The 12,470-nt window shown below is 30.2% G+C and overlaps 1 protein-coding gene across 1 annotated transcript in view; it reads right to left on the bottom strand.

Moving 5' to 3' along the window:
• The window catches only part of LOC106465693, a 94,766-nt gene that overhangs the window by 34,356 nt on the left and 47,940 nt on the right, over positions 1-12,470 (bottom strand). The window lies entirely within an intron of this gene.

The following is a 12,470-nucleotide window of genomic DNA, read 5'->3' as shown; positions in this document are numbered from 1 at the left end:
GTATAACATTGTGTTCTGAACAGAATATCGTTAATTTCACTCACAGAACAAGATTCGTTCCTGTTGAAAGTTAATGACTACCTTATCGCACAGTTAGAAAGCCAGACAAATTTTGAGTTATGGGAAGTTGTTTTCTTTTTACATGTTATTAGTCTATATTCTTTGGTGCATTATTTAATCAAATAAAAATTATTACTTGCATTATATATTACTATAAAAAAATCAAGCTTAACTGACCTCGACAATCAAGGGCATGAAAACAGAAGATTGGGTAAGTAATCTATTTCTGTTTTTCATATTTATTCTTTAATTATTATTATAAAAGTAAGTAAAATCTAAAAATAGGTTCTTTTTAAGTTATTTAAGACTAGATTAGGTAAAATAAGTAATAATAATAATATAATTAAAATGGTTCACGAGGCATGAATGCAATCAGATCGTGGGTAATGTAATTCGATAGTGTAACGTGAGCTGCACGTTCCCTGTGTGATATACAACTTATAATGGTGCAGATAGTAGCTAGACATGATTCAAAAGGGCAATAAAACAATAAAAATTATAAATAGATGTATACTGTTATGAACGTGGAACTACTTAGGATAAATAAATGTAGTTTTATGTTAAAATTTGAAGTCATTCTAGAAAGGAAAAAAAAAGGTTTTAGGTTTATTTATTTTAGGTTTATTTCGTTTTTTTTTGGTTACAAGATTGGTCGAATTGACCAAACCCATTTTGAGATAAGGTAGAGAAAATAAAAAAACATAGTTTTACTGGAGAAAAAACGTTTGAAATGCATTTAGGAGGTTTTAGGGATTACAAAAAGGAAATTGAAGGTTTGTGAGATGAGGAAAATTATTTTTAATTTTAACATGAAAATTATTTTGCACATGGACTATTCAAAACAAATACTTAATATATTCATGGACAAACCTTTATTTTAATAAAAATATTTCACTAAAAAGTATGAGTTTTTGTATGTGAAAGATTTGTAATGTTAACTATATTGAGAGTTATAAGTATTAAAATTACAAAGAATTTAAACAAGTACAAAAAAAAGGTCATGTGGTCGGTCAAATTGACTGAGCCCGTGTTGAAAGAGTTAAGAGGTTATGTGCTGAAAATATAAAATAAAACGTATAAACTACAAAATTGAAAAAAATATTTGTTGTTTTCTAATTTAAAAGCTGCATTAATTAAAGAGGTTTGTTTTTTACTATCTTAGTTCAAAATTGGGAGACAAATCAGAGAGAAGGATACTATGAACAGGCCACATCCCATAAAGAAGTAACAAATATATATAGGTTGTATTTTATTTTAAAATGGATTCAGAATACACGTGCTGACGGTCATCGAGAATAAATCAACCTAATAACCCAAGCGAAACTGGGTACTTTCACTAGTTTACACTTGAGTACTATTACTTATCCACATGCATGCATGAACACATCATTTTGCAAGGCAAGCTAGTGAAAAACCACATAGGAAAGAATATGTGACCACTATAGCACCAAGAGCAAAGAACCTAGAAACCTGAAATTTTGCACCCATACTAAGTGGACTGAGGGTTTACACCTGGGTATTATTACTTCTCTACATGACTATGTGCATCTTTTTATGCAAAAAAACACACAGAAAAGAAATGTGCATGCATGCACATCTTTTTAATGAAGCAAGCAAGCAAAAACCACATAGAAAAGAAGTGGTTCCATATATTACAAATGGAAATCACAGACAGACACACACTAGTGTGCAGGTGTGTCTGTGTGATCACCATAGATCCAAGAGGAAATAACCTAGAAACCTTAAATTTTGCACCCATACTAAGTGGACCCTTAGGGTGTGCACCTGGGTATTATCACTTATCATCATTAGCACGTTTTTATGCAAAAAACATAGAAAAGAAATGTGCATGCATGCATGTGCATATTTTTAATGAGGCAAGCTAGGAAAAAACCGCATAGAAAAGAAGTGGTTCCATATATTACAAATAGAAATCACAGACAGATATAGATCCATAGATCCAAGAGGAAATAACCTAGAAACCTTAAATTTTGCACCCATACTAAGTGGACCCTGAGGATGTGCACATGAGTATTACTTATCCATGTGCATGCACATCTTTTTAATGGGGCAGACTAGCAAAAATCCACATAGAAAAGAAGTGGTTCCTTATATAACAACTTCTAATATATATGTAGAAAATCCAATGCAGTTTGGTAACAATGTATTCCAACAATGGCTTTTATATCATGTTATGAACTACAAATAATGTTCCTTTCTTTTGCCAAGTGGACAGTGATTTGATCTGTATGCAATGTTTGTCTCTCTTATAATTTTCCTTGATCAAGTTTAGAAGGCAGCAAATTACAAATAACATTCCTATATCTTGTTATTTGGAAGTGCACTATGAATACACATCACTTGTTTTGTTATATGGATATTGGGGTATTAATAATTTCACCTGCGTCTTTTATAAATATCTTTTCCTAACTTTATTATGCAAGCAGAGATCTACGTACATATTAAGATAACATTCCAAGAACTGGGTATGTGGGTAATGAGTAATAACTTTCCCATATCTTGTTATGTGGGAAGTAGAGCTGAGTAATTTAATCAGTCAAAATAATTTATTACTATGAATAGCAATTATATTGGTTAGTATATCATAAAGTAATCAATTAACCATGTATGTATGTATGGATGGGTGTCAAATTGCACAAGTCATGCCCTTTAATAGGTACATTCAATATTTAATTAAATTACTTTATTATCAAATATGCCAATAAACTTGCCACCAAAATGTAGCATATAATTCAAATTTTTATATTACACATTTTCATATCTTAATTTCAAAAAGAAATATTTAAATAAATTCTCAATTTTCACTTTAGTGTATCATGTGGAACTTAATTGCTCTAAATTGCCATATTAAGTATTCTTTCTACCCCTACATCATCTTCTAAGTTTAACAAAACTTATACATTCATAATATTGATACTGCTAAAAAATAAGCTAAATTTACAGCCTCCAATCTTCTTGCAATACTAAGATATAAATTAGGAAGCCAAACCCCCATGCCACAATCCCCTATCACATGCTGTCTTTCATAAAATGTCAATAATTCTCTCTGACATTTACTAATGAATTTTTTATAACTAAGAGAAAGAAAAGATTTTAATTTTCTAAATTCTTTATATGTTTAGCTCCTTTTGATGACAGTTTATGAATTATTCATCTTTTAATTTCATTCTTTACTATAACTGAGAAATCTCAACCAACAAAACAAATAATTTAAACCTATTTATTGCTTAATTAGAAAGAAAGTTAAATTATAATACTTGTAAGACATTATGCACATTATTATTTTCTTTCAAACGGTATATTTGCAATAAATAAAACTGAAGTAAGCTACTAACAACACTACCAAAAGGTAGGATTAAATTTTATTGAGACTTGAAGAGCAAAAAGTGAAGACCCACACATAATAGTAAATTTCTTGTTTTTTTATGCACATTTTATTATTTATTGTTATAAAAGTAACTAAAATGTAAAAAATTAGAAACTTATTAGGTTAGATAACACAACTTAAATGAAAAAAAATTTAAGTTTTCTGTGAGGACTGCACGTGAGCTGCTTGTATGTGATTACTGAAACTTGCATTTAAGTTATTTTAGTACTCGGACACAGTTCAAAAAGCAATAAAAGAATTAAATTCAATGAAAGTAGCTGTGAAAAGGTTAATGGACTGAAAATGTTAATATAAATAACTAATTGTCTGCTACAATCTGCAGTCATTCTAGAACAAAAAAAAGTACTATTTGATTTCATATTTACTTTCACTGCAGGTCATTTTGCTACTGTCAGTGTTACCATAGAAAAAAATAAGAAATAAAGTATGAAGTTTTATCAAAAAAACTTTTTGATACTCATTTAAAAGTTCTAGAGGTTATATAAACATATTAAAATTTTGAGGTGAAAATCATCTTGCACTCACACTAATCAGACTGACTTGGTAAATTCACAAACAATTTTAGTAAAAATACTTTTAAAAAAATTCTGATATTATTTGTAAAACATACTTTTAATATTTACTAAGAGCATGCTAAACCTTATGAAAATACACTAAGTAAATGTGATATTAAAAGAAACATTAATTCTTCAGTACAAGCTCTGTCCAATCAATCAACCCTATGCATGTAGGGTTAACTGAATAATGTCAAGAGACTAATCAATTAACTGAAATTAGTGTTTCTAATTATGATAGTTTTCAATTATTTCAGCAATCAATTAATTGAAGTTATGATTAAATTATTACAACAATAATCAACCGATAGAAATTTGGGTTTATGATTTACTATTTTTGATTATTTCAACTATCCAAGTAATCAAAATATTACCATTTTGTTTGTTTATTGTTAAGCACAAAGCTGAATAATTGGGAGGAAGGTGCCTTATGATTTGAATAGGATAAACATAAAAATAAAAATTAGTATTTTGCTGCCACCTACCATACTCAGTAAACATAACTAAACTTCTCTAAGAACTTTTCATCTAAGAATCTTTCTGTTGCTTACAAACAGGTACAATTAAAGACACAACTACTTTCCTGAATGAGAAGATTGTCTAACTCTTTGTACACAAACTCCATCTCATTGAAAGACCTTGTTACCATCTTGTAAGAGTGAAACTATACATCCTATAACTCAAAATTAACTAAGTATACCTTCTTGAAACTTGGCAAGCTTTTAGTAAACATTATAAGACTGTTATACACAAAAACTAAGAATTTTTAATGTACAATTTCTAAATAAGATGTGGCCACAAATTTACAAAGCTCTTACTGTGTCAGTGAAATGTAATTTTTCATCCTAAAAATATTTTTTTTTCATCTCATAATTTTCATATTTCATTTGCATAACCTCTAGTGCCTCTTACACGAATCTCAAGAAAAATTTTTATCATTAAAACTATATTTTCTCTGCCCTAATAATAACTGACTTAATGTGAGCTGGCATCAAATTCCATGAGCAGATGTACACACAGTTTTCTAGGGTAATTTTAAATGTTTTATTTTAGAGAAGTTTTAATCAGATTAACTGAAAAGTTTATAAATTTTACAATGTAATTATTTTTGTGAAAAATATATAACAGTAAATGGAAAATGTATATAAAATATACAATTTAGTACTTACCTTTAAAATTGAGAAATAAAAAATTATTTATTCAAATCTCAATTAAAAACTATATTTTGATACACAGTTTATTGACATACATTGGTAATAGAGGGTTCCTAGCACTATTAGCAAACTAAATTTAAGACCTTTTTAAGACCAAGCTAACGACAAACTTAAGACATGCAGACAAGTATTTGTATGCTATGTACTGGACCACATAATACTGAAAGAGAAATGTTAACAAAAAAAATATATCATCATTGAAAATCCATTCATTTATTATGTTGAATTATGCTTCAACTTCTTCTATAAAACCAGTGAAATTTCAAAACTAAAAAAAAAAAACATAAAGCAGGAAATGAATAAAACACAACTGTTTGCACTGAACTCTTGCATGCATCTTGCAATAGGCTTTGTACTTGCAATGTCAGACCAACCAAATGCTGTACTGACTGTCCTCCAGCCACTTATCATTGAACACACACTTCCCATGATTGCCAGAGCTCACACTTAACTTTATTTTTTAGGGAGGTAGCCCCCAAAACATGCATTTTTACGGGCCCGCAAGCAGTTTTAGGGACAAATCCTATACTTCAGTTAATTTTGTCGTGAACTCGTATTTCATGAGAAAAAAAAAAGCACAAGTCAAACCATTTAATTTGTTTCAGACCACTTAAATTATTTTCATTTCACATATGATCATTAATTTCTCTTTAAAGCATGGAGTAACAGTAACTTTTTGTTTCCCTTTAAAGAAGTGTACTTTAATAATCAAAATAAATAATGAAAGAAAATCTTTGCATCACTGTCAGTGTCATCTATTCTTGTTCCCATATGACCCACATCCATCTGTCAATCAAATGTCAAACACTTTTGATAGAAAGGTGGAAAAATTATGCAACTTGCATTACCACTAACTTTATAGCAATCAGTCCTTTCATATCCTGGAATGGCTGTTAATTAGTCGTTCATGAATTTGAATTTGTAATAAGCAAAATCCTCAAATTAGCAACATGTGGAAAACATGCAGATAGCTCTAAAATGGCTTAGATGGTGATGAGTTAAACTTAAATTAGTGTTTTTTCCTAATTATAATAAATGATTAAAGAATTTAATTTTGGGATCATCTACATTTTGTAAATATTGCCACACTGTTGTTGCAAAAACAAACAAGTATGAGTATGAAAAGGAAAAAAAGAGGAAAAGTCATTACAGGGGAGAGTGAGTGAGGAAAAAATAAATGGTTACACTATGACAAAGACAATGGCTTAATACTGTGTAAGGTATATCAAGAAGAGAATGTGAATCTGAAATATATTAGTGGACTATTAGCACGAACAGCCCATAATTTTTTCACAAATGTGTTTAGTATCAAGTTGAAAATCTGTTGCCATAGCAATTATTAAAACACTTTGCTAATAGACCACTAATAGTTTTCAGAATACCACCTCATGACTGGCCAATTGTAGCTGGGTATATAGCCATATTTGTTGGGCAAGCATTTAATACAACTAAAATTGGGTCATAGCAAAACTCTATGAAAATTCGATTATTTTGGAGTTTAATTTTTAAATAGAAACACGTCTACTTAAACATAAACATATATATATATATATATATATATATATTGTATTAGAAAATATCAAAAATGCCTGAAAAGCATCAGAATTTTTCCTCACTAAAAGATCAATACTCTCAGTGGAAATAATAGATCTAATTTTTGGAATCTACAGCCATTTCTTTCATTGTGCAATTTCGGTTTTTGATAACTGCTTACGTAATGCAAATGTTAAATTTTGACAAACAAAGCAATTGGCAAACATACTAATCCAAGGTCATACCAGGTGAGACTAGACTCCAAGCTTTAGGCATGGAACTCCTACACTGCATAAAGCACTTCTAAAACATCAACCATGAAGTAACATTTCTTTGGTGTATTTACTCTTTTATTCATGATTACTATTCAGAATGTTTCCCAAGTGATCAGTGCAAAGCATGCTAACATTTATACATGCTAATTTCACAAGCCATGGAGTCCTGAACTACCTAGATACTTTTCTAGACTTCCAGGTTTCTATATCAAAAATTTCTGGTTCTAATGATTTGTTTATCCATGCTATAACTTTAACAGAAATCAAAATTAACCTCAGGAAAATAAAATGCAAATCCCCAGGAGAAGAGAGAATTAACAACTTAATCTTGAAAAACCTATCAAGGAAATCATAACCCACTGAGTAACAATATATAATTTATCATTACTATCAAGATATTACTCATCTATTTGGAAATCAGCTATTATTAAGGAAATCCCTGAGAAAAAAAATTATTAATCCTGGCATCTAAAGACCCATTAGCTTGCTAAACACCCTTGGTAAGTTGATTAAGAAATTAATCACAAACCAGTTAAACACTTACCTAGAAACCAACAATATTATTAACAACATACATAATTCAAGCAGAAAACGTAGACAAACCACTGACCACCTCATTAGACTTATCAAAACCATCTATTGAGGTTTCAAGAAAAGCATACAACCACAGCTACTTTTCTAGACATCCAAAAAGCTTTTGATTCATTATGGCACAATAGACTTTGCTATATACTAATCGGTAATCATGTACCCACCCCTTCTGTATGCTGGATATCCAACTTTCTTACAGACAGAACAGATAAAGTTAAGATCAACAATGCAACTGTCAGGCCTCTCATGCTTGAAGCTGGTGTCCTCCAATGGTTAGTGTTAAGTCCAACATTATACAACCTCTTTGTCAATGATATCCCATTCCCTTTCTTAAACCATACACATGCATCTCAAAATGCAGATGATATTGCTATCTGGAGTTCTAGAGCAACCCATGTATCATGACATTTAAGGTCCAAATATGTTTATGCCCATCATGGACATAAATCTATATAATAGCATTACTATCCTATTTGAAACAGTTTAGTTCAATGAAATACATAGTTGGTGTATGATGGACTCTCAGGAAACAATGACAAGCTACATGCAGAATGGATGGCTATTGTTCCCAATATCACTGCCACAATGTTCTCATTGATTGTGGTACTGCATTTATGATCACTATGATGTATGGTGATCAACATACCACATGTTATGTATATACTTGTAATATATATATATATAGCTACAATATCTATACCCTGTAGCTATATGGGAAGTCTGTAAACACTGGATTGGAGGGACTACTGAACTATACTAGAAGGGTGCATGGACTGAATATTGTAACTGCACAAGTTCTATATGTGCATGCATATACAATAAATGTTGCCTATTATTTATGTATAAAAACAGGCTTTATAGTTTTTTAAATTCTAAAGCTGTATATATTATATATACTCATACATACATAGCCATACATAATTTTCAAGTTGTATAGATGCATTCATATATATTCAATGCAAATATAAAACAATGTGCCACAATATAACAGCATATGTATACAAATAAGCATTTTTAATATTTCTTATAGATATTACATTTCCCCCTCTCCTTCGGCCATAGTAAGGCTGGTCACAGTTTGCTGCAACTGATCAGATTTCCTCTTAGAGTGACAATCTGTACACTCTACAAGGTTGAAAACAGGTTAATTAACAATTATGAATTGATTATGTTAATATACCCCTTCCCTTCCATTTCTGATGGAGTTTGGTTTGTGACACTTCTACAACCCTCTTCCACTGTGACAACCCTACACAATGGTGGGCCATCATTGCTGCATATTTTATCGAAAACTAAATATTTTCTAAATAAAATATAGCTACAAAATTTGTCTCACTTTTGCCTAGAATCACCATCTCCTACTTGCAAAACTCTTGCCACTTATTATAGTCAGCTTCAAGGATGGCTACTCTCTGTGTAGTATCTATACAATTCGCAATCATGTAGTGTTGGCTGTAATTCAACACTTACCTTCAGCCATCACTGTGATTGCTAATCTTATTCTCGAAACTGAGCTTGGTAATATCTTTTAAACTACAGTTCAAAGATTTCTGGTTTGGGAAACAGCCTACACATTTTATACATTTGTGTAACATGGCCAAAATTAAACATATAGTGCTAAAAAAACTTATTCTGTTAGCAGCATCATCATCTCCAAAGGGGCAGGAACTCTATACATAAACAAATGATATGCAACATTAATACAGTTACAACAATTAGTTAGTAATTGCTTTGGTACATGTTTCATGCCTGTCATGTAAACATTAAATTACATTCACAGCCTGCACACAGTTATGCATGTATATTAGATTATAAGAATTCATATAAAGCACAGACTACATTAACTCTTTCAACCCAGGCTTGGTCCATGGGACCGACCTCGTAACCATTTTGTGCTTGTTATAGTTTATTCTATAACTATTTAATTAGTAATCGAATGTTAACGAAATTTGGCAGTTTATCAGTAAACATTACAATGCTTTCATACACAAAATATCTAATTTATTAAGACTTAAGGTTTTTAAAGCAATGTTTCTCTCATGCCTTTTTTTTCCTTCTCACATCTTGCCAATCTACCATGCAAAATAATTTTCATCTTAGCATTAAAAATACTTTTATGCATCAGATAATTTTGAAATTTCACATGTGAAATCTTTATCATGTCCAAACAGTTATCAAAGGTTTCTTAAGAAAAAACTTTATATTTTATCTGTTATTTTCAGTAATTAACCTCTGCTTGGGTTTGGTAAATTTGACAGATCTTGCAACCACCATAAAAAATTAGGAAATAAACATAAATTATGCATCTTTCATTCTAGAATCAATACAAATTATAACACGAAAACATAAATGTTTAGATGAAATAGCTTAAGTCTCGTAAGATTATAATGACCTTTCACCCATGCCTGGCTAACAATACAGAAGTTACAACAACGTGGCTCATGTGCACTCATGTTACTGTATCAAATAACATAAAACTGACCTTTGGTCAGTACAAAGTAACTTGTCTTGGCTGTGTTTTAGTCGACTAGTATTTTGTAAAATTCAGTCACATTTCAATTATTATATATGTATATAGATTATTGATATTTAGAAATAAGTTCTTAAAATTATTTTTCTTAAAACAGCAAGAAATGAAGTAAAACAAACAATCATCTCTTCTAGTTACAACCTTTGTACTTGGTGGCAGCTTGAAATAGGTTGCTAAGTCTTAAAGTTTCCCAGGTGGAGGATGTGAAAAAAAATATTTTTTAGGTTTTATATATACATTCTAAATAACACCAAAAAAATCCTAAGTTACAATATCGATATCATAGAATTCCACTATATTCTATAAAGCTTAGTAACTAAACTGTATTTCAGTCTAAAAAAATTTGACATTTTAAGCAGACTAAAGACACAACCTACCTCATTGGAATCTTGGTTCAAAAGAAAGATATGGCATCCAAACACATTAAAATGGCTGAGAAAGCCACTAGGGGGAATTCTAAGCTTCCGATTGGTTATTTATATCATATATAGAAGTAGATAAGGGAATGTTTCCAAAAATGGAAAGAGGTGGGAGGGGTGCCACTGTGTTTGATTTACTACACGAGTAATATCTTAGGAAGTTGAAAAGATAAGAGGCTCTTTATTTTATATTCAAGCTTGTCAATATCGGTAGTCTGAGTTCCTAATTTGTACGAAACTATAAACTTATCATTTTGACATCAGAAAAATTTAAGTTGAACCAGTGCTGCATTCAAAATACCACATGACATACATTATTGATGTTTAACTGTGTTTTTTTAATATTTACTTTTAAATTAAAAATTGAGTAAGGTATGACACTAAAATTTCAATTATAATCTACAGCTTGATACCAAACATATTTACATAAATTCATTAAACAGTAGTTCAATAAAATTTTGAATGCTAGTCAATAAACGCGATGACATGGCCTTTCATCCATGACCCATCCGGAAAGGGATAACCAATTTTAACAGATCAAACTCAAGTGAGTATAAACTAAGTTATAGAAAGTTCACAATATAATTATGTCATTTATAATAAATATTAAAAACAAAGTAATACCAAAAAAAATATTTAATTATGGAAGTTTTGGAATTTCTTCAAATTCCATCACCAGCATTAAAACCTCAAAGTTAGTTCATAATATTCAACTATAAAAAAACAACATTAGCTACTGAATGAGCTGTTGTATTCAAACAAAATTTTAGAAAGAATAGATTTGAATGGTAACAATATAATGGAATGTACAATAAAATGCATGGCATACACGCTTGATAAATAACATTCTTAAGAGAAAATTACAAAGAAAGGCTTAAATATAAGTATAAACACTACATCATTCAAATACTAATAAATATCAAATAAAAACACTGAGAATCCAGAATTGATTAAATTAGTGACAACAGGAAGGAATTGATATTGTTATTTATTGTTGGGTGATCACTGAAAATGGGAGAGGCTTATTTTAATAGAGTTCATAATCTGTGGTTCTGGAGTCAAGAATTTTAAAGTTTTCTAGAATTATAGGGTTGTCCATACTCTCACTGTGCAATCAGGTACAAGACTTGGTTGGATTAGCTGGCTTATATCTGCTTCTAGCTGAAATTGCCATTGTTTGTATGCATGTATTTGTAGGTTACATGTAGTTTTACTGATATAGATAGCTTTACAGGTTCCCCAAATAAGTGTGTCTGTGTGTGTGTATGTATGTATGTATGTGTATATATAGTGTGTCTTTAGCTTTAAACATATTTTTCATTCAAAATTTTTTCGTGACTACTATATGTAACTTAATCTGTGGGTACTTTGTTTTGATTATTTTTTGATGTGTCATGTGGGTCAAACTGGTGGAAATTCATGATTTTGTAAAATATTCCCTAGTAGAATTAAAACTTAAAATTAGAAATTTAGAAATTAAATTTTCTAATTTAAAATTAGAACTTAAAACTTGTATAACTATTAAAATATGGATTATTAGGTAAGATTTTATGCTATTGTCATTAGTTTAACATAAAGAAAAAATTAGTATAATGAAATTTGGAATATAAGACACTAAAACCTTGCATCATGTGCGGTAAAGGATACCCAGGGTGATAGGGTTAAACACACATATGCTGCACATTTTATCATTCATTTATATTGTTACCATTGAAATCTGTTCTTCCTAAATTTCTGATTGAATATGAAAACTCATTCAACAGCTGATGGTTGAGATGTTGCAAAGGTAATATCTGCTGATTGATCCAGTTATCAATGCTATTTTCAAGTTTTGAACAACTCGACTTTCAAGATCTACATATCCACATGTGCCAATGTTTCCGTT

Source organism: Limulus polyphemus, unplaced genomic scaffold (genome assembly GCF_000517525.1).
Source record: "Limulus polyphemus unplaced genomic scaffold, Limulus_polyphemus-2.1.2 Scaffold2021, whole genome shotgun sequence".
Classification (NCBI taxonomy): Eukaryota; Metazoa; Arthropoda; class Merostomata; order Xiphosura; family Limulidae; genus Limulus; species Limulus polyphemus.
The sequence above is the reverse complement of the archived record's forward strand: the minus strand, read 5'-3'. Positions and strand labels throughout refer to the sequence as shown.